General features: G+C 40.3%; 1 long non-coding RNA gene across 1 annotated transcript; it reads left to right on the top strand.

Annotated features, from left to right (window-relative positions):
• The first annotated feature begins 16,133 nt into the window (after positions 1-16,133).
• Positions 16,134-17,983, top strand: LOC147373746 (uncharacterized). Its single transcript, XR_015162036.1, has 2 exons — positions 16,134-16,312; positions 17,810-17,983. It is a non-coding gene; the product is annotated as an uncharacterized LOC147373746 (long non-coding RNA).
• The last annotated feature ends 1,009 nt before the right edge of the window (positions 17,984-18,992 follow it).

Here is an 18,992-nt window from a genome sequence, read left to right as displayed (position 1 = left end):
ACCAAAATAAAAAGAATCCTTAACCTTATTAAAGATTAGAACCACCACTATAAGACTTCCAGAAAAAATCTTTAATCATCATTTAATCCATCACCTTATCCTACATACCTTTTTTTAAGAACAGTGTCTTCACAGTGTCTCTTGTATTAGCCTAAAATGAAATTCAGGGATAATTTATAAATTTCATTTACATACATGATTTTGTTTTAAATCAAAATAATGTCCTATATATAATATAAACAGTACAAAAAAGTGATTTGTAGTTCAGTATGTAAATGCTCAGACATAGCTAGTCTAGAAAATATAATCAAATCATCATTTGTTGGCTCCTGTAAATCTCCAGGAATGTGAAAGCTCCAATTACCAACTGACACAAGTATGGTGATGTGGCCACCTCTGGTGACAATGCTAATCTGTCCTCAGCGTCCACTGTAGATGCAATCCCAAAGCATTCTCTGTTAGAATTGTATAATAATTAGAAACAGTGTCGGTGAGAAGTTGCTCAGTAACACAGGTAGCCCAGTCTGGTGCTCTGTGAGGAACTAGAAGGGTGGGATGTGGGGAAGAGAGGGAGACTCAAGAGGAAAGTGATATATATATAATTATGGCTGATTTTCATTGTTGTATGACAGAAACCAATGCAACACTGTAAAGTAATTTTCCTCCATTTAAAAGATAAATTTTTTAAAAAGCAAAAAAAAAAAAAAAAAAAAACCCTTGTGTTCATATGCAAAATAGTTGTTCATATATATATATATATACACACACGGGTTTTTCACCTATACTGAGGACATTTAAAAGATGTGAAGGACACACAAAAAATTTTCATATAAGGAAGATTCCCATGTTTTGCAGGAAGTCTTGGGCTTCCCTGGTGGCTCAGCTGGTAAAGAATCTGCCTGCAATGTGGGAGACCTGGGTTCGATCCCTGGATTGGGAAGATCCCTTGGAGAGGGGAATGGCTACTGACTCCAATATACTGGCCTGGAGAATTCCATGGACTTGTATAGTTTATGGGATCTTGAAGAGTCAGATGGGACTGAGGAACTTTCACTCATTGACTAGCTTACCTGGCCCCTATCCTCTAAAAGTCAATAGTACCTCCAGAAGTATTCAGTACTAGGGGGGCAATACCATACCTACTGACAGTCATTTATTCCTGGAGATTAAAGTGACATTTACTAGGTCACCAACTAATTAGAGACAGAGTCACAACCCTCCCATGCCAATGCTCCTTTTACAGTATTTTACCAGTTTTTCATATATGTATATGTGTATGTTTGTATGTATAATTTCATATAGACATCCATGGATGCCCATATAGACATCCATGAATGCCCATATAGACATCCAACATATTTTTTTTCATATCATTTTTAAAATTAATTAACATTAAATTATATTACCTCACTGCCCAATGATTCCTTAGGACTTCCTAGGTAGCTCAGTGGTAAAGAATCCTCCTGCTAATACAAGACACCCAAGAGATGTGGGTTCAATCCTTGGGTTAGGAAGATCCCCTGGAGGAGGAAATGGCAACCTACTCTAGTACTCTTGCCTGGAAAATTCCATGGACAGAGGAGCCCTGGCAGGCTACAGTCCATAGGGTCACAAAGAGCCAAACACAACTGAGTGACTAAGCACACACAATGATTGATTCCTTGGTATAGCATATACAATCTATTCACTCAATAAATGTTTTCTGCCTTTGAGTATTGTACTAGGAGGTGTTGGTGGTGTTGGTGGTATGATACAGCAAAACATTGTCTCTGTCCTCATAGAACATGGTACCTAGTGGAGGAGACAGATGAAATAATCAGACATTTAAATAAATACAATATATAAATATAATTTCTTATAGATTATTATAACTGGTGATGAGTACCATGAAAGTGTTTATAAGATGTTATGAGAGTGTTTAGGAGGGGAAACTCTTTTTTGTTTTCTGTTTTTTATAGTTTGTATCTACCAACCACAAACTTCCAATCCATCCCTCTCCCTCCTTGCTGCCACCCACAGCCATAGGTCTCTATGTCTGTGAGTCTATCTCTGCTCTGTAGATAGATTCATTCGTGCCATATTCTACATTCCATACGTAAATGATATCATATGGTATTTGTCCTGCTCTTTCTGACTTATTTCACTTAGTATCATCTCTTAAGTTGCATCCGTGTTGCTGCAAATGCAATTATTTTGAGGTAAACCTAATTTAAATGAGTGAGCAAGAGGAAGATGTGTGCATCTGTGTGTGCTCAGTTACTTCAGACGTGTCCAACTCTTTGCGACCCTATGGACTGTAGCCCACCAGGCTCCTCTGTCCATGGGGTTCTCCAGACAAGAATACTAGAGTGGGTTGCCATTCTTGAGCAAGAGGACGATAGTCAGGGGAAATCTTTACAGGTTAAGAGTTAAAAATATACAAGAATTATGAGGGGGGGGGAGGAAAACCTTATTAGAAGGTCAGTATGGATTATGGTGCAGAGAAGGCAATGGCACCCCACTTCAGTACTCTTGCCTGGAAAATCCCATGGATGGAGGAGCCTGGAAGGCTGAAGTCCACGGGGTCGCGAAGAATCGGACACGACTGAGCAACTTCACTTTCACTTTTCACTTTCACGCATTGGAGAAGGAAATGGCAATCCACTCCAGTGTTCTTGCCTGGAGAATCCCAGGGACGGGGGAGCCTGGTGGGCTGCCAGTCTATGGAGTCGCACAGAGTCGAACACAACTGAAGTGACTTACCAGCAGCAGCAGCAGCATGGATTATGGTGAGCAAGGCGAGGTGGGGGTATAAGGTGAATTTAAAAGAAGCAAGGGCCTTATCATACCAGAGCCTTGCAGGCCATTGTAGGTAATGTGGATCTTACTCCACAGGAAAAGGAAAGTTTTGAAGGAAAGAGGCATGACCTCACTTACATTTTTAAAAGGCCATGCTATGGAATGTTTGTCACTGAGGAAGTTGCCAATTTAATTTCTGTACTTCTATTCTCTGGAATAATATACAGCTATATAAAAAATAGAAAGGGAAAGAACTGTATATCAACCTGAAGGAATGTCCATGACATGTTATTATGTAAAAAATAAATAAATTATATATTGTGTATAATGTTACCCATTTTTTAGAAATAAGAAAGAATCTATATTTAAGCAGAGCACAGAGAAAAGAATGGGCAGCTGGTTACTTTGGGGAGTTTCAGTTGGAAAGGGGTAGAGGGAGTATACAACTTTGTCTTTATAAATTGCTATATGGATCTATTATGTGTATGAATTAGTCTTACACATTTAAAAAACAGATCAATCTGCTGTGTGGACAATGGATAGGATAAAAGCTATAGAATGAAATGGAGCAACTAATTAAGAGAACATTTCAGTTATCCATATCGTGGTTCTGATAGTGGTGGCAGTGAAGATAGCATAGACGTGATGAGTTCAAGATCTGTTTCCTGAGGTGGAAACAATAGGACTTAGTGATATAATGGACCAGGAGGCAGTCCCATGAGTAACTCTCAGGTTTTCTGATTTATTTGGCTTTGTAGACAGTGGCTCCTTTGATCCCAGGAGAATGGTGAATATTGAAATAACATCTGTAGGGAGAAGAACAGCTTCATCCATAACACAACAGCATTTCAGGGAAATGATTGCCCATCTGAGTTGGGTGATCTTAAAAGTCCTGCCGAATGTATTTTGCCTAACTTAGTGGTTTATCTCTAATAATGCTTATCTGCTTGGGTTCTGCCAAAGAAACAACATACAGTTGGGTTTATCTAGGCTGGAGAAGGAGAATGAAAACAGAAAACATTATGGGTTATTTCCCATATTTTTTAACCTTAACCAATAATTAATATATGGATATTTTTTAAAAAATTCAAGTTATATTCTTATAGTCTCAAATATAGATCTACAGGGTCAAAGGAAATGGTCAGCTTTATGACCCTTGTTATGGCCAGATTGCTTTTGTATCACTGAATATTAATGCCATTTTACATGGAGGCTTTTTTCCCCCAAAAATCCATTTGCTTGGAATTTTATTGTTCTTATTTATCTTTTCTAGTTTTAATGATTTGGTATTTGAGTGCTAAATATTGAGTTATGTCGAAGTGAGCAAAGCACTAAGCTCCCTCAAAGATCTTAGAGTTTAAAAAGAAAGACAGAAAATAAGTTAAAAAGCAAGTAAAACTCTACTTATTTGTTGTCAAAGTATTAAGAAGGAAAAAGAACAGAGAAATAGATACATCATGAGAGGATTTACTTTAAATTGGACAGCCTCTCTAAAGAGATGACTTAATCTGAAATTTAAAGGATTGGAAGGAATCACCCATTTAAAGAAGAGAGAAGAATGAAATGGCAACCCATTCCAGTATTCTTGCCTGGATGGAGGAACCTGGCAGGCTATAGTCCATGGGGTCCGAAAAGTACACAACTGAGCAATTAACACTGCTACCCATTTAAAAAACGGCCTGTGTTAAGATCCCAATGTGGGAATGAATTTGGCCATATTCCAGGAATGGAAAGTTTACCAGTGAAGTCAGAGCATTCAAAGGCAGAGTGGTAGAACATGGAGTTAGGGAAGAAGGTAAAATCTAGTCTACTAAGGGTTTTACATGGAATTTGGATTTTGTTGCAAGTAGATTGAAACAATTGAATGGTTTGAAAAAGAGAAGTGACATAATCAATTTGTCTTTTCAAAAGATCAGTGGGGCCATCACGTGAAGAGTAGATCAAAGATGGCTGGCAAGACTATATAGAAGTGGAGAGACCAGTTAGGAAGCTCTTGCAAAAGTGCAACCTGGAGATAATTAGTTTAGACTATGGCAGGGCTGCAATTAGGGCGAAGTGAGAGAGGCTCTTGCCTTGGGCACAGAATTTAAGCAAGCTCTCAAAGATGCAATCATCAAGGTAAATAACATTTTGATACTATACGTTTAAAAATCAACATTAATGCAAAAAGTCCATGATGAAAAAACTTTAAAATATAAAATAAAGACAAAATCTGACCCCGAGTTTACACATTTCAATTTCAAAGGATGAATTCCGAAAACAAAATACAGGGCAAAAGAAGAAAATCATACATAAATATACAACAGTATGATACATTTTATATGGAGTTCAAAAATAGGCAGAATTAAATAATATTGCCCAGGGATACATGCTGCTGCTACTGCTGCTAAGTCGCTTCAGTTGTGTCTGACTCTGTGCGACCCCATAGACAGCAGCCCACTAGGCTCCCCCGTCCCTGGGATTCTCCAGGCAAGAACACTGGAGTGGGTTGCCATTTCCTTCTCCAGTGCATGAAAGTGAAAAGTGAAAGTGAAGTCGCTCAGTCGTGTCCGACTCTTAGCAACCCCATGGACTGTAGCCCACCAGGCTCCTCCATCCATGGGATTTTCCAGGCAAGAGTACTGGAGTGGGGTGCCATTGCCTTCTCCGCAGGGATACATAGGTAGAGTTAAAACTACAAAGAAAAATTAGGACATATTTTATACAAAATTCAGGACATGGTTATCCCTACATGGGGGAGAAAGAGACCTGACCTTGGAGGGTTACACAGGGAACTTCTAAAGGACTGATGCTATTTCTTTATCTTGTAGACCTACAGGTGTTCAGGTTACTATTATTTTTAATAGATGCAAATACATTTTGTACACTCCTTTGTGTGATTTGCTTCATGGTGAAAACAATTATATTATTCAGGAACATACTCATGAAAAAATTGAATTACTAATCAGGTTTCCCCAGCTGAAAGACACCACATCTGAATATTTTCGCAGGCTCATTTTACCAATCATTCAAAGAAATCGATAATGCCTTTCTTATTCAACTTCTTCACTTATGGAGTTAAATGCAGCATAATTTACCACATCAGCAGATTAAAATAGAAAATACATGTAATCATTCTAATAGATGCAGAAAAAGCTTTCAATAAAAGACAATGGTCAATTATTAAAATATATATTTTAGCAAAACAGAAATAAAAAGGAACTTCCTTAATCCACTAAAAACCTATAGCAAACACTACACATAATAGTGGAATTTTAAAAGCATTTTCTTTAAAATATGGCAAGGATGTCATGCTATCATTGTTACTATCCCATTTCATACCAGAGGGCCTAGCCAATGCAAAAAGACATAAAGAGGAAACAAAAGATATAAGAAAACTAGGAAGAAAAGTGACCTACTCATTATATACAAATATGATTGTCAGCATAGAAAATTCAAAAGAGGATATATGAACAAATAATGAAAACTAAAGAGGATTCAGCAAGGTCATTGAACACATCAATATACAGGAATCAAGAGCATTCCTATATGTCAGCAATCAATATGAAACTGCAAAAAATGCACATGACAAAAGCGATTTGTTAAGTTTGGGTGATGGGTGTTCAGCTGAGAGATTAGGATTTCTTTTTGGTAATAGCATGCAAAATGATTTTGATCAACCTTTCCACTATTGTGCATAAGGAACAGAGGCCCACACACACTGCTCGTGCTACATAGTATAAATGCAAATAAGATTTAGTGAGGAAAACATTCTGGAGATGCAGCACAGATATTATTCCTCATTTATCCCATAGAGACACATGCTTAAGCCTGACATAAATATACGGGGTATACTCCCTGTAAGGGAGTTTTCCAAGTGATAAACCAAACTCTCAAGATACTATTGACACTTATACAGAATGGAAAATGGGGAGCATCTAGGCAATTGTGTAAAAATGAGAATCTCCTGGTTGAGGAATGACCTGTTAGAAGAGAGAAGCTTCTGGAGTTCAGATTCTGATAATAGCCTTTTTTTCTGTTGTGATAACTCACATACTGGTATGAGTAGTTATTACAGAAACAGTACTATCTAACCATCCCCTAAAAGCAGTGACTTAAAAAGAATTATCATTTGCTGTCTCTTATGCAACTGTAGATTAGCTGGGTGGGGGGAGGGCAGGGGGGGTGGTCAGTGTACCTAAACTGGGCTCACCTGGGTGCCTCTGCTTCCATCTGCAAGTCCAGTTGGAGCTGGCTGTTCTGCAGGTTGGGCTCAAGACTGCTTTCGTGTGTGTTTATTCTGGGGCCCAGGCTGAAGGGGCAGCATCTTCTTGAGGAAAGTTCTCATGGCAATGAGGGAGATAGATGCAGGAGGGCAAGTCCAAATATGCAAGCACATTGGGTAACAGCTAGTCACCCAGCCAGCTTCAACATCAAAAGAACTGGAAAGTAGACTCTTCTTAGGAAGGTTGCTGTGCTGTGCTGTGCTCGGTCATGTCTACTCTGTGACCCCATGGACTGTAGCCCACCAGGCTCCTCTGTCTGTGGGATTGATTCTCCAGGCAAGAATACTGGAGTGAGTTGCCATTTCCTACTCCAAGAGATTTTCCCAACCCAGTGATACCCGCATCTCTTGCATCTCCTGCATTGGCAGATAGATTCTTTACCGCTGTGCCAGTTGGGTTAGATAGAATGAAAATTTGCTGAACAATAATCTAATCTACCACAATACTACAAGAGGGACAGGAGTGAATCTCTAGGATCATCTAGATTTGTCTCTCTTCACTTCGTGGCTTTTGGGGCCTCGTTAAGTGAGTCACTTTATCCCTTCACTAAAGACAACTGAGAAGAAGTTGGATAAATACCAAGAAGCGTTTACTAAAAAGCATCAATGTGGCAGGCCTTAAACCTGGGAAAGAATTGGAACTTGGGATTAACTGAAGCCATTTCTGTCCAAGGAGCATTTGCTTATACCAAATAAAGGGGATGAGGGGCATCTGAGAGACAAAGGTTCCAAAGGTAAAGATACCCCTCCTGTTAAATATGCTAAAGAGCTACTGCCTTTACTCTGGAGACATTTGTTAATCTGAGGGGAATAGCTTAAAACTGGAGTAACTTCATGGACACCTGAGGTTTAAGAAACAGGGGTTGGGATTCAAAACATCTGAAGGTGGAGATCTTCTGCCCTTGACTGGGACCCAGAACACCCCTATTTCAAAAAGTAAGGGTAGGTACCCTCCAGTGGGTCATCTCAGTAACCCAGTCTTGCCTTTGACTGCATGAACCATCAGGTACTTGGTTGAAGAAAACAAAAATTTGCTGGAGGAAATTTACATTATCTTAGCTTTTAAGTTAATCCTAAAGATAATATTTAAAATAAAATGTCTAAGAAACAGTGAAAGATTATGGCATACACCTCAAGTCACAACAAGGCAGGATTGAACACCAGTTGCCCACTACAGTAGATGCATCATTCAGTTCAATTTAGTCGCTCAGTCGTGTCTGACTCTTTGTGACCCCATGAACCACAGCACTCCAGGCCTCCCTGTCCATCACCAACTCCCAGAGTTTACCCAAACTCATGTCAATTGAGTTGCTGATACCTTCCAACCATTACATCCTCTGTCGTCCCCTTCTCCTCCCGCCTTCAATCTTGCCCAGCATCAGGGTCTTTTCCAATGAGTCAGCTCTTCGCATGAGGTGCCAAAGTATTGGAGTTTCAGCTTTAGCATCAGTTCTTTCAATGAACACCCAGGACTGATCTCCTTTAGGGTGGACTGGCTAGATCTCCTTGCAGTCCAAGGGACTCTCAAGAGTCTTCTCCAACACCACAGTTCAAAAGCATAAATTCTTTGGCGATCAGCTTTCTTTATAGTCCAACTCTCACATCCATACATGACTACTGGCAAAACCATAGCCTTGACTAGACAGACCTTTGTTGACAAAGTAATGTCTCTGCTTTTGAATATGCTATCTAGGTTGGTCATAACTTCCTTCCAAGGATTAAGCATCTTTTAATATCATGGCTGCAATCACCATCTGCAGTGATTTTGGAGTTCAAAAAAAATAAAGTCAGCCACTGTTTCCACTGTTTCCCCGTCTATTTGCCATGAAGTGATGGGACCAGATGCCATGATCTTTGTTTTCTGAATGTTGAGCTTTAAGCCACCTTTTTCACTTTCCTCTTTCACTTTCATCAAGAGGCTCTTTAGTTCTTCTTCACTTTCTGCCATAAGGGTGGTGTCATTTGCATATCTGAGGTTATTGATATTTCTCCCGGTAATCTTGATTCCAGCTTGTGTTTCTTCCAGCCCAGCGTTTCTCATGATGTACTCTGCGTATAAGTTAAATAAGCAGGGTGACAATATACAGCCTTGATGCACCCCTTTTCCTATTTGGAACCAGTCTGTTTTTCCATGTCCAGTTCTAACTGTTGCTCCCTGACCTGCATACAGATTTCTCAACAGGCAGGTCAGGTGGTCTGGTATTCCCATTATTAATGTGTCCTTTTTTGTCTCTTCCCTGTATTACTTTCCATGCTTCCTCTGTACTTTTGCATTTCTTGGAATCATCTCCCACATAACTTCTTTCACCCAAGTTCTTACCTCTGGGTTTGCTTCTGAAGGGCTCTAAGCTCACCCAACAGGTAGGACAATCACAGAACCCCCAGCACAATCAAGATAGAGGACAAGGATTTCCCTGGTGGTCCAGTGGTTAAGACTCCACACTCCCAGTACAGGGGGCCCGGGTTCATTCCCTGGACTATAAAAAGGGATTCCACATGCTGGACTATAAAAAGAAAAAGATGCTATCTTGATTCCAGCTTGTGTTTCTTCCAGCCCAGCGTTTCTCAAGGCTGGGCTGCAACTCAAGGTCCCACAGGCTGCAACAAAGATCTAGTATGCCACTAAATAAGTGAATGATACGAGGCAGTGCCTGCACTCCTCGTACCCCTTTGCCGTCAGCCCTCTCCCCCTACCCAGTTCTCAAGCAACTGCAGACCTGCTTTCTATCACTATCATTTTGCTTTTAACTTATTTTCAAATAACATGGAAACAATTTAAAATTTCTTTCACCTTGTTGATTTTATTGAATGGCAGTTTAAAGAGAATTTATTATGTGTGATTGAAACTGCTAACCTTGTCCAGGAAGGACCCCAGGGAGAATCTTATTTGTATCTACTGCTATTATAGGATATGTCTGATATCTTTGGAAGGCTGAGGGATGGTCATCAGAATTCTATCTGTAGAAGATCCAAAGAATCTCCTGAGAGACATGAGTCTCCAGGGAAGAATGTGGCATAAAGGACTGTAAGAAAGCCTTAGTCATTAGAGGGCCAGGGGATGATACTGACTCATGTGTGTTACTCAGATCTGCATCGCAATTCAGCCCCCTCCGTAAACTCATATCTGAGTAATGCAGGTGTATGTACTGGGGAAAGAAGGGAACATGAGCTATGAGTCAACTCTGAAAGAGCAATGTCCCTACAGTCTCTGTGTGACATTGATGTACGAGCTTCACGTCGCTGATACTCATTCATAAGCATGACATCCAGGGCACATTTGCCCAGAACTCAGAGGAGCTTTGGCACCTTGAAAAATCCAGCGTATCTTCCACAATGCACAGAGAGGGAGGCGATGGTGACTGGGACAAGTGACAGTTTAGTGAGCACCAGGAGTCATGATGGGCGCCTTCATGTGACTTGACAGGGGGCAGAACCCTGAGCAGTTACGCTACTGGAGTCCAGGAAGTAAACAGTATATCCCAATGACTAAGAATCTGAACTTTGGAGTCGGACAGGTCTAGACTGAAGCTCCAAATATGACCCCATCCTACCTACACGAGGTGCCCCGATGAAGTACCAGCGAATGGTGGCACCGTTGCTGTGCAGCCACTAAGTTGTACCTGACTCTTTGCAGCCCTATGAACTGCAGCACACCAGGCTTCCCTGTCCACTATCTCCCAGAATCTGCTCAAACTCATGTCCATTGAATCAACAATGCCATCCAGCCATCTCATCCTCTGTCGCCCCCCTTCTTTTCTTGCCCTCAATCTTTCCCAGCATTATAGTCTTTTCCAGTGAGTCAGCTCTTTACATCAGGTGGCCAAAGTATTGGAGCTTCAGGTGTAGCATCAGTCCTTCCAGTGAATATTCAGGGTTGATTTCCTTTAGGATTGACAGGTTGGATCTCCTTGCAGTCCAAGGGACTCTCAAAAATCTTCTCCAGCATCACAATTCAAAACCATCAATTCTTTGGCACGCAGCCTTCTTTATGATCCAACTCACATCCATACATGACTACTGGAAAAACCATAGTTTTGACTATACAGACTTCTGGTGGCAAAGTGATGTCTCAGCTTTTTAATATGCTGTCCAGGTTTGTCATGGCTTTTCTTCCAATGAGCAAGTGTCTTTTAATTTCGTGGGTGGAGTCACCATCTGCAGTGATTTTGGAGTCCAAGAAGATTAAATCTGTCACTGGCAGGTGTCTGATTTTAACAATTCTTCCATTCATTCAACACATACTTATTGAGGACCTGCAATGTACCAGGCACCTTTGAGTGAGCAAAGCAAATGAGCTCAAGGGCTCAACTCCCTCTGTGCTGGTATCACAAAGAACCATGCAACCTGCTCATGGTGTCTTACTGTTCCCAAGTTATAGAGCCTTTGCCTCTTTCCACCAAGCTCCCTTTGAACAACTGGATTTGAAATCTGCAGTTTTGCCCTGGATATCTTCATCAGTTTCCTCTTGATTCTCTGTCGTTCTTTCGTACATGCAACCAGTTCCCACTTGCTGGGGAGAAAAGCATTCAGACATTTCTCCTCCAATAATCCTGATAATCTCATTGGAAGAGAAGTGAAGTGAAGTGAAAATCGCTCAGTCATGTCTGACTCTTTGCGACCCCATGGACTATACATGGATTCTCCAGACAGAATACTGGAGTGGATAGCCTTTCCCTTCTCCAGGGGATCTTCCCAACCCAGGGATTGAACCCTGGTCTCCCACATTGCAGGCATATTCTTTACTAGCTGAACCACAAGGGAAGCCCCACTAGAAGAAAGGAGGGTTATCTAATCCCCAGACACCAGTTCAGCCTTTAATACCTTGCCCTGCCTTTTACTTTTCTGGCCTCGCATGATGAGACCAAGTCTATAGGTCAGTGTTAGAGGTTTTCCCATTTTGGACCCAGTTCTCAGGATCTCTGCTCTTATCCTGTTGGAGGCTGGCCCCAATCACTGTATGTTCACTGTATCAGTTGGGGTTCTTGAAGACAAAGAACGACAATGGGGCCTGGCTAACAAAAGTGGGAAATAAATGTATTAGAAGGACATTGGATGACTCACTCAGTTGGCTGAGAAATGGAGAACCAGGCTTGGAAAACAGGCAGGAACCAGGGGGCTGGCAGCTGCAGCAATCTGGTTAAGAGCATAAATGTCACAGCCACCACATCCATCACCACTGTTCTGCATGGCTTAAATGGCCCTGTTGCCTCTGTTGCATACTGCCACAGGTCAGTCTGACTCAGTCTGCCTCCTTGCATCACTCAGAGTCCCAGAAAGAGCATCTAACTGCAGAGCCTAGGTCACATGCATGGTCTCTAGCTGTCCAGATACTCAGGCAAAACTCGTTGGCATATTAATTGGCGTTTTTGCTTTGTTTCCCTGGTTTCCCCTGGCTGATACTCTTCCAAGTTGAATCAGTATTGGTTGTGGAGACGTAAAATCCTGTTAGCCAGGAGGCTTCCATGCATTTCATGCTGACCCTGCTTGGGCTGATCATTGAAGAGCCATCCTTTGGATATTTTCCTTTCTTTTCAACTTGAGATTAGCCTGTAGTTCCATTTTAACCCCCTTGCCCTTGTTCTCTGTCTTTTTCTTTGCCATGTTTATCTGCAACACTATTTGAACCTGTTTTTTCTGCTCTGTTTTTGTGACTAGGACTCTTCTCTCAGCTTTAATCATTTCAAACTTGTAAGTCCCGTGTTCTATACCTTTTCCAGCTTTAAGGCTTTTGTAAACCACAGCTAGAGAAGCCCCTGTGCCACAGCAAATACCCAGCACAGCCAATAATAATAATAAATGAAAGTTCTGTCTTTATGTAAAAGAAGGCTTTTGTACAGTGGAAAAATCTGTGTACATGTAGCTAAAGTTATTTCTCTTTAACCATCTTGTGCTGCTATCCAAACAACTTAACTCTTAAACCAACGTACTCATAAAGAGAACATTCGTTTCAAAAACTCCAGTTTTTTTTTTACATGTTACAAGCCTCTAATTCTTATTATACTCACTGTCCTCCTACATTATTAGAGAATTTAAAATATTTTCCTTTTTAAAATTTTCAAAATGAGTACCCCTAAAAGGGTTTCAAGGGCTTCTCCAGTGGCTCAGACAGTAAAGAATCCACCTGCAATGTGGGAGACCTGGGTTTGATCCTTAGATTGGGAAGATCCCCTAGAGGAGTGATGGCAACCCACTCCAGTATTCTTGCCTGGAGAATCCCCATGGACAGAGGTACCTGGTGGGCTACAGTCCATGGGGTTGTAAAGAGCTGGACATGACTGAGCGACTAAGCAAACAGCACAGCAAAAGGGTTTCAAAGTGCTTTCTTTCTCAGTGTTTACCTAATACTACTTCCCTCTGAAATACTAGTTGTCTATATGTTAGATATTTTCTTCTCAGGATTGTTTATAATAGCTTGTAATTGTTTATAAAAGTTTTAATTGTCCAATGATAGTAGACAGGCTAAAGAAATTATAGTATATTCATATGATGGGATTCTGTATAGTCATATTAAGTAATGATACAGATGCATATATACTGGTGTGGAGCCATGTCCATCACGTCCTGGTGTGTAAAAAAAAGGGAGAAACCAGAAGTGTGTGTATGGTATATTATTATTTGTGAAAAAAATGTGTGTGTGTATGCAAAGAATGTCTTCAGAAGGATATACGAGAAACTAGTAATGGTGATTCCCTCTAGAGATGGAATCTGTGGGCTGGAGGAAGAGGTGAGAGAGAGAGAGTGAGAGAGAGACTGTTTTCATTGCATGCTCAATATGGTACCAAAATAAAATAAATTATTTCTACTGAGGAGAAAATCCAGACACAAAGACCAAAACTGTAATAATTTATGATTAATCTGATAGACCTTGAGAAACAACTCCATTTAATGACTTTGGGTTCATGGTTTAAATATTTTCTGATTTCTCTCCTGGGTTTGATTGCAACAAAAACTTGGGGAAAACAGGATTTGAGGTTTCACATTATCTCTTTGGAGAGGCTGATCTGCATTTTGGGAGAGTCATTCTAGGTCTAATCTTCTGTGTTACTCCCTCTTCAACAAGCATTTATTGAACACCTGTTGGAACCAGGCCCAGTGCTACACACTGAAGTGGCCCATATGCTGCAAACAGGTTTCATATATTGATGAGAATGAAGTGGGATAAAATATAAACTTGGCCATGATAACTCTTGCTCCATCACTGAGGGCGCAGTTCTGTGTGAGTTTCTCGTTCCAAGTCCTTGAAATACCAGTAAAGAGACTCAAGAATTTAAAAAAAAAAGTTTTTCTTATGTTCAGGCACATTTACTTCCAAACTATGCCTTTTTTTCCTATCAGTAGTCCAGTAGGTATCAAATAGTTTTTAAGAAAGCAGGATTCAATTTTCACAGCACAAGCTTTTGTAGAACAATTAAGTAAGTAATAAACTGCAGAAAATGTCATAGAAGTTTCTGTTAGAATATTTTAAATATGCATTTTTAATTTTGTTTCAATATTTTTTCACAAAATTTACTTGGGACCTGAGAGATTGCAGCAAAATAATGCTACATGTTTGGAAATAAAATCATTCTTTTAGCCATTTTTTCCCATTTGGCACTCTACTTATGTCTAGCAATGCTGTGAAAATCCAGTTCTTTAGTTCTTTTCCAAAGATTTAGACAACTATTTCCACCTTGAGACATTTGTAGAGACTAAATAAAAATCAGAGTCACTGAGACAGAAATGTCTGGTACTTAACTCAGCCAAGTTGCAATTGTTAATGTTCATCATCTTTTTACTGGGGAGATCAGTGAAAAATAAGCCGGAGTCATGAAGGAAGCCATCAAGAAGCCACTTGGAAAACTAATTGACCACAAAAGCCTAAGGGGCAGCAGTCCTAGATTATACAGTGCATACAGACAGAGGCTTCATTCATTCATTCATGTATTTATTCAATTTAGTAGTAATGTGGACTCTGAAATCAGACTGCCTGGGTTTTAATCTTTGTAACTTGGTAACATTACTAGTATGTGACCTTGTCCCAATCATTCATCTTCTCTGTGCCTCAGTTTCCTTATCTGTAAAATAGTACATATTGCTTTATAGAGTATTTAATATTTGTCCTTTGAACAGTGCCTGACCCATAGTAAACATAGAAGTGCTAGTTAGATTAACTTATAAATTAGTTTAACAAATATGCATCAAGCAACTATGTGGTCCAGGCATTGAGCCTGATGCTTGGGCTACAGCAGTGAATAAGAGTCACAGAATCTGCCTCTTTAACTTTGAGATGATAGAGAAAGACACAAACTTGTGATAACAGAAAATGTAAGGAGTATTTTGATAGGGGATGTAGAAGGCATTAGGGGAACACAGTATGGAGGGACATCCCTAATCCATATCAAAGGGAAGTCTGGATGTTCTTGGGAGGAACTTTTCGGGCACCAGAAGGGGCAGTAGAGACTAGTGGTTAAGTGACCCTGAGAAGCCCAGCTTTCTGGGTTTGCATCATGGCCCCATCACTTACTGCTCATGTGAACTTGAGCAACTTACTTAACCTCTCTGTACCTCAGGTTCTTCATCTATAAAATGGGAATCATAATTATATCTGCCTCTTAGAGTTATAGTGAGGAATCAATGAATTTATACATCTAAAATACTTAAACGGTACCTGGAATATTGTAAGCACTTTTTAAGTATCTTAATAATAAGTATTACTTGAGCATTAGTATTATTACTTAAAAATAAGTATTATTACATCATGAAAATAGAATGACATATGATAATACTCTTGTAGTTGATCTTGTCTAGCTCTCTTCTTTAGGGCTTCCCTGGTGGCTCAGATGGTAAAGAATCTGCATTGCAGAGACCCAGGTTCAATCGCTGGGTCTCCAGGGAAGACCCCCTGGAGAAGGGCATGGCAACCCACTCCAGTATCCTTGCCTGGAGAATTCCACGGACAGAGGTGCTGGTGGGCTAGCTCTCTTCTTTAGCTTTACCTCTCCTTTTATGAAAAAGTGAAAATTTTAGAGCGTTATGTTTTCCCTGCATCTTTTGTCTAAATCAGTGGTATAACTAAAAACTTCCTCCTCATTTCCTCCCCTCTGAACTCTAGGTTCTAAACAGGTTTTACTGGGGACTTTAAAATGATAGAAGCTGGAGTCATTGCATGCATGGGAAATACCAAATGCCTGCTCTTGTATTTTGGCTTTCCTCTACTGGAAAGAGCACTCAACTTGCACTCAGAAGACTTAGGTTTCATGCCTGGCTCTGCCATTTTCTGGATGGTCTTGGGTAAGTCATCTAACTTGTCTGATCTTCAGTTTTCTCATCTGTAAAATTGGAGAAGAATAATTCCTCATTTACCAAGTTGTTATGGGGACAATTGAGATTACACAGGAAGGAAGGAAGACTTTGTAACCTGTAAAGGTCTATTCAATTACAAATACAGCTGATCTCACTTATACGTGGAATCTAAAATAGTCAAATTCAGGGCTTCCCTGGTGACTCAATGGTGAAGAATCTACTTGCCAATATAGGAGATACAGGTTCAATCCCTAATGCAGGAAGATCTCACATGCAGCAGAGCCACGAAACCTGTGGGCCACAACTATTGAGCTTGTGCTCTAGAACCTGGGAGCCACAACTACTCAGCCCTCATGTCACAACTATTGAAACCCTCTTGCCCTAGAGCCTGTGCTCCACAACAAGCTGCTGCTGCTAAGTCACTTCAGTCGTGTCCGACTCTGTGCGACCCCATAGACGGCAGCCCATCAGGCTCCCCTGTCCCTGGGATTCTCCAGGCAAGAACACTGGAGTGGGTTGCCATTTCCTTCTCCAATGCGTGAAAGTGAAAAGTGAAAGTGAAGTCGCTCAGTCGTGTCTGACTCTTAGTGACCCCATGGACTGCAGCCTACCAGGCTCCTCTGTCCATGGGATTTTCCAGGCAAGAGTACTGGAGTGGGGTGCCACTGCTTTCTCCAGCCACAACAAGAGAAACCACCATAATGAGAAGCCTGTGTACAGCAGCTAGACAGAAGCCCCCACTTGCCACAACTAGAGAAAGGCTCACATAGCAGCAAAGACCCTGCCCAGCTGAAAATAAATATATAAAAAATTTTAAGAAAATAGTCAAACTCATAGAAGCAGAGAGTAGACGTGATTTCCAGGAGCTGGGGGAGGGGGAATGAGGTTGAAGAGTATAAAGTTTCAGTTATGCAAGATAATTAAGTTCTGAAGATCTTCTATACAGAATAGTACCTATAGGTAACTATTGTTTACTTTTAAAATTTGCTGACTAACTCAAGTGTTCTTGTCTCACACACACACACAAATAACAACACTAATGAAGGAGGTAAGAGGAAACTTTGGGATACATTTATGGCTTTGATGATGATGGTTTCACAAGTATATACTTAACCCAAACATATCAAGCTGTGTACATTAAATACATACAGCTTTTTACATGTCAATCATATCTCAACAAAGTGGAAAAAAAAAATATAGCCATATGCATATAACATCTGATCTAGTTTTCCACATAGCTGGTCACTCCTCTGGCCCATTCATGTTGCCCAATAAATCCTCAGCCATTTGCCCCAAAGTTTGGCTACTTATGTCAATTCTAGATCGATCTTGGAAACCTAACTAGGGCTTAAATTGCAAGAAGGGTGGGTTTGTGAGTATGGGAAAGAAACTAACACTGTTTTCTTCTTTTTCACCCCATCCTCTCTCTTTTCTCTCTCCTTTACTTCCTGGAAAACTTTTGAACCACCCATTCAACAAAATAAGAGGTAAGAGGAGTTTTTCTCCCTGTTCCTTACCTGTGGTCCTTTATTTCCATCTGTATCACATAGAGTCATGGTGTGTTGTGGTTGTGTTGACGTGTGTGTTCTTCCTATGTTACCTCTTTTTTGTTTGTTTGTTTCTCCTGGTGGGTTCTCAATAAATGTTTGTTGGATTGAATTTACCTGAATAGAATGTAACATAATTGAAGCTATTCAGAGCGTATTCCACACACTCAGATCAAGTGATTTATTCAAAAAGAGTTTCAAAGGGGTTAAAAATAGAAATCTGGATTCAGGCAGTTTCGTTCAGAGACTTTCAAGCGGGTAAAACAGCTCTGGCTGCAGGCTAGGGTCTTTGTAATGAGAAAAATGCAAATATGAAGAATTGCAAAACACCACTAGGGAAATGTCTGGGTATTTTGAACCTTTGGCAGAGATGTATTTCTGTCTGGAATATACTTCCTTCTCTTCACTCACGTCTCTAATCTCAGTCATGGCTTAACCCAGTAGCACATAATAAATAAGCAAAATTTATAGAAATCTTTTTCTAAATCCTCATCCCTTGAAATTACGACCTGGCAATTTCTTCCCCCCCAATAATTCTGAATTCAACATGGAATATAAATATGGCAACTGCATATCCTGGCTTTTCCAGCACAGTTTTGATATAAAATATTATCTCAGTATCAGACTTGTTTCTGTTCTGGTTCATATTTATGGGGGGTCCTATAGTAAATTGGGTAACTTCCCAGGTGGCACAGTGGTAAAGAATCTCCTACCAATGCAGGAGATGCAAGACATGTGGGTTCAATCCCTGGGTTGGGAAGATCCCCTGGAGGAGGAAATGGCAACCCACTCCCATCTTCTTGCCTGGGAAATCCTGTGGACAGGGCAGCCTGGCAGGCTACAGTCCGTGGGGTAGCAAAGAGTCGGACATGACTGAGCACAACATACTGTCTATGGTAAATATGTTACATGAGAAAAATGACACTTTTAAAGATATTATGCTTCATTTAATTATGTTTTTAAACATAGCATAGGGAGAGTACTTGGATTCCTAAAGAGATTTCTTTGAAGAAATTCCCAAACTTGACAAGCAATAAAAAATGCAATTTTTTAAAACTAGATATCACTTTTTAAAAAAAAACTTCCTAATAATAAAATTTTAAAGTTATAATATTTACTAT

The sequence above is a fragment of the Bos grunniens genome, chromosome 4 (assembly GCF_055505025.1).
Source record: "Bos grunniens cultivar Pamir isolate PY7600 chromosome 4, Bosgru_T2T1.0, whole genome shotgun sequence".
Taxonomy (NCBI): Eukaryota; Metazoa; Chordata; class Mammalia; order Artiodactyla; family Bovidae; genus Bos; species Bos grunniens.
The sequence above is the reverse complement of the archived record's forward strand: the minus strand, read 5'-3'. Positions and strand labels throughout refer to the sequence as shown.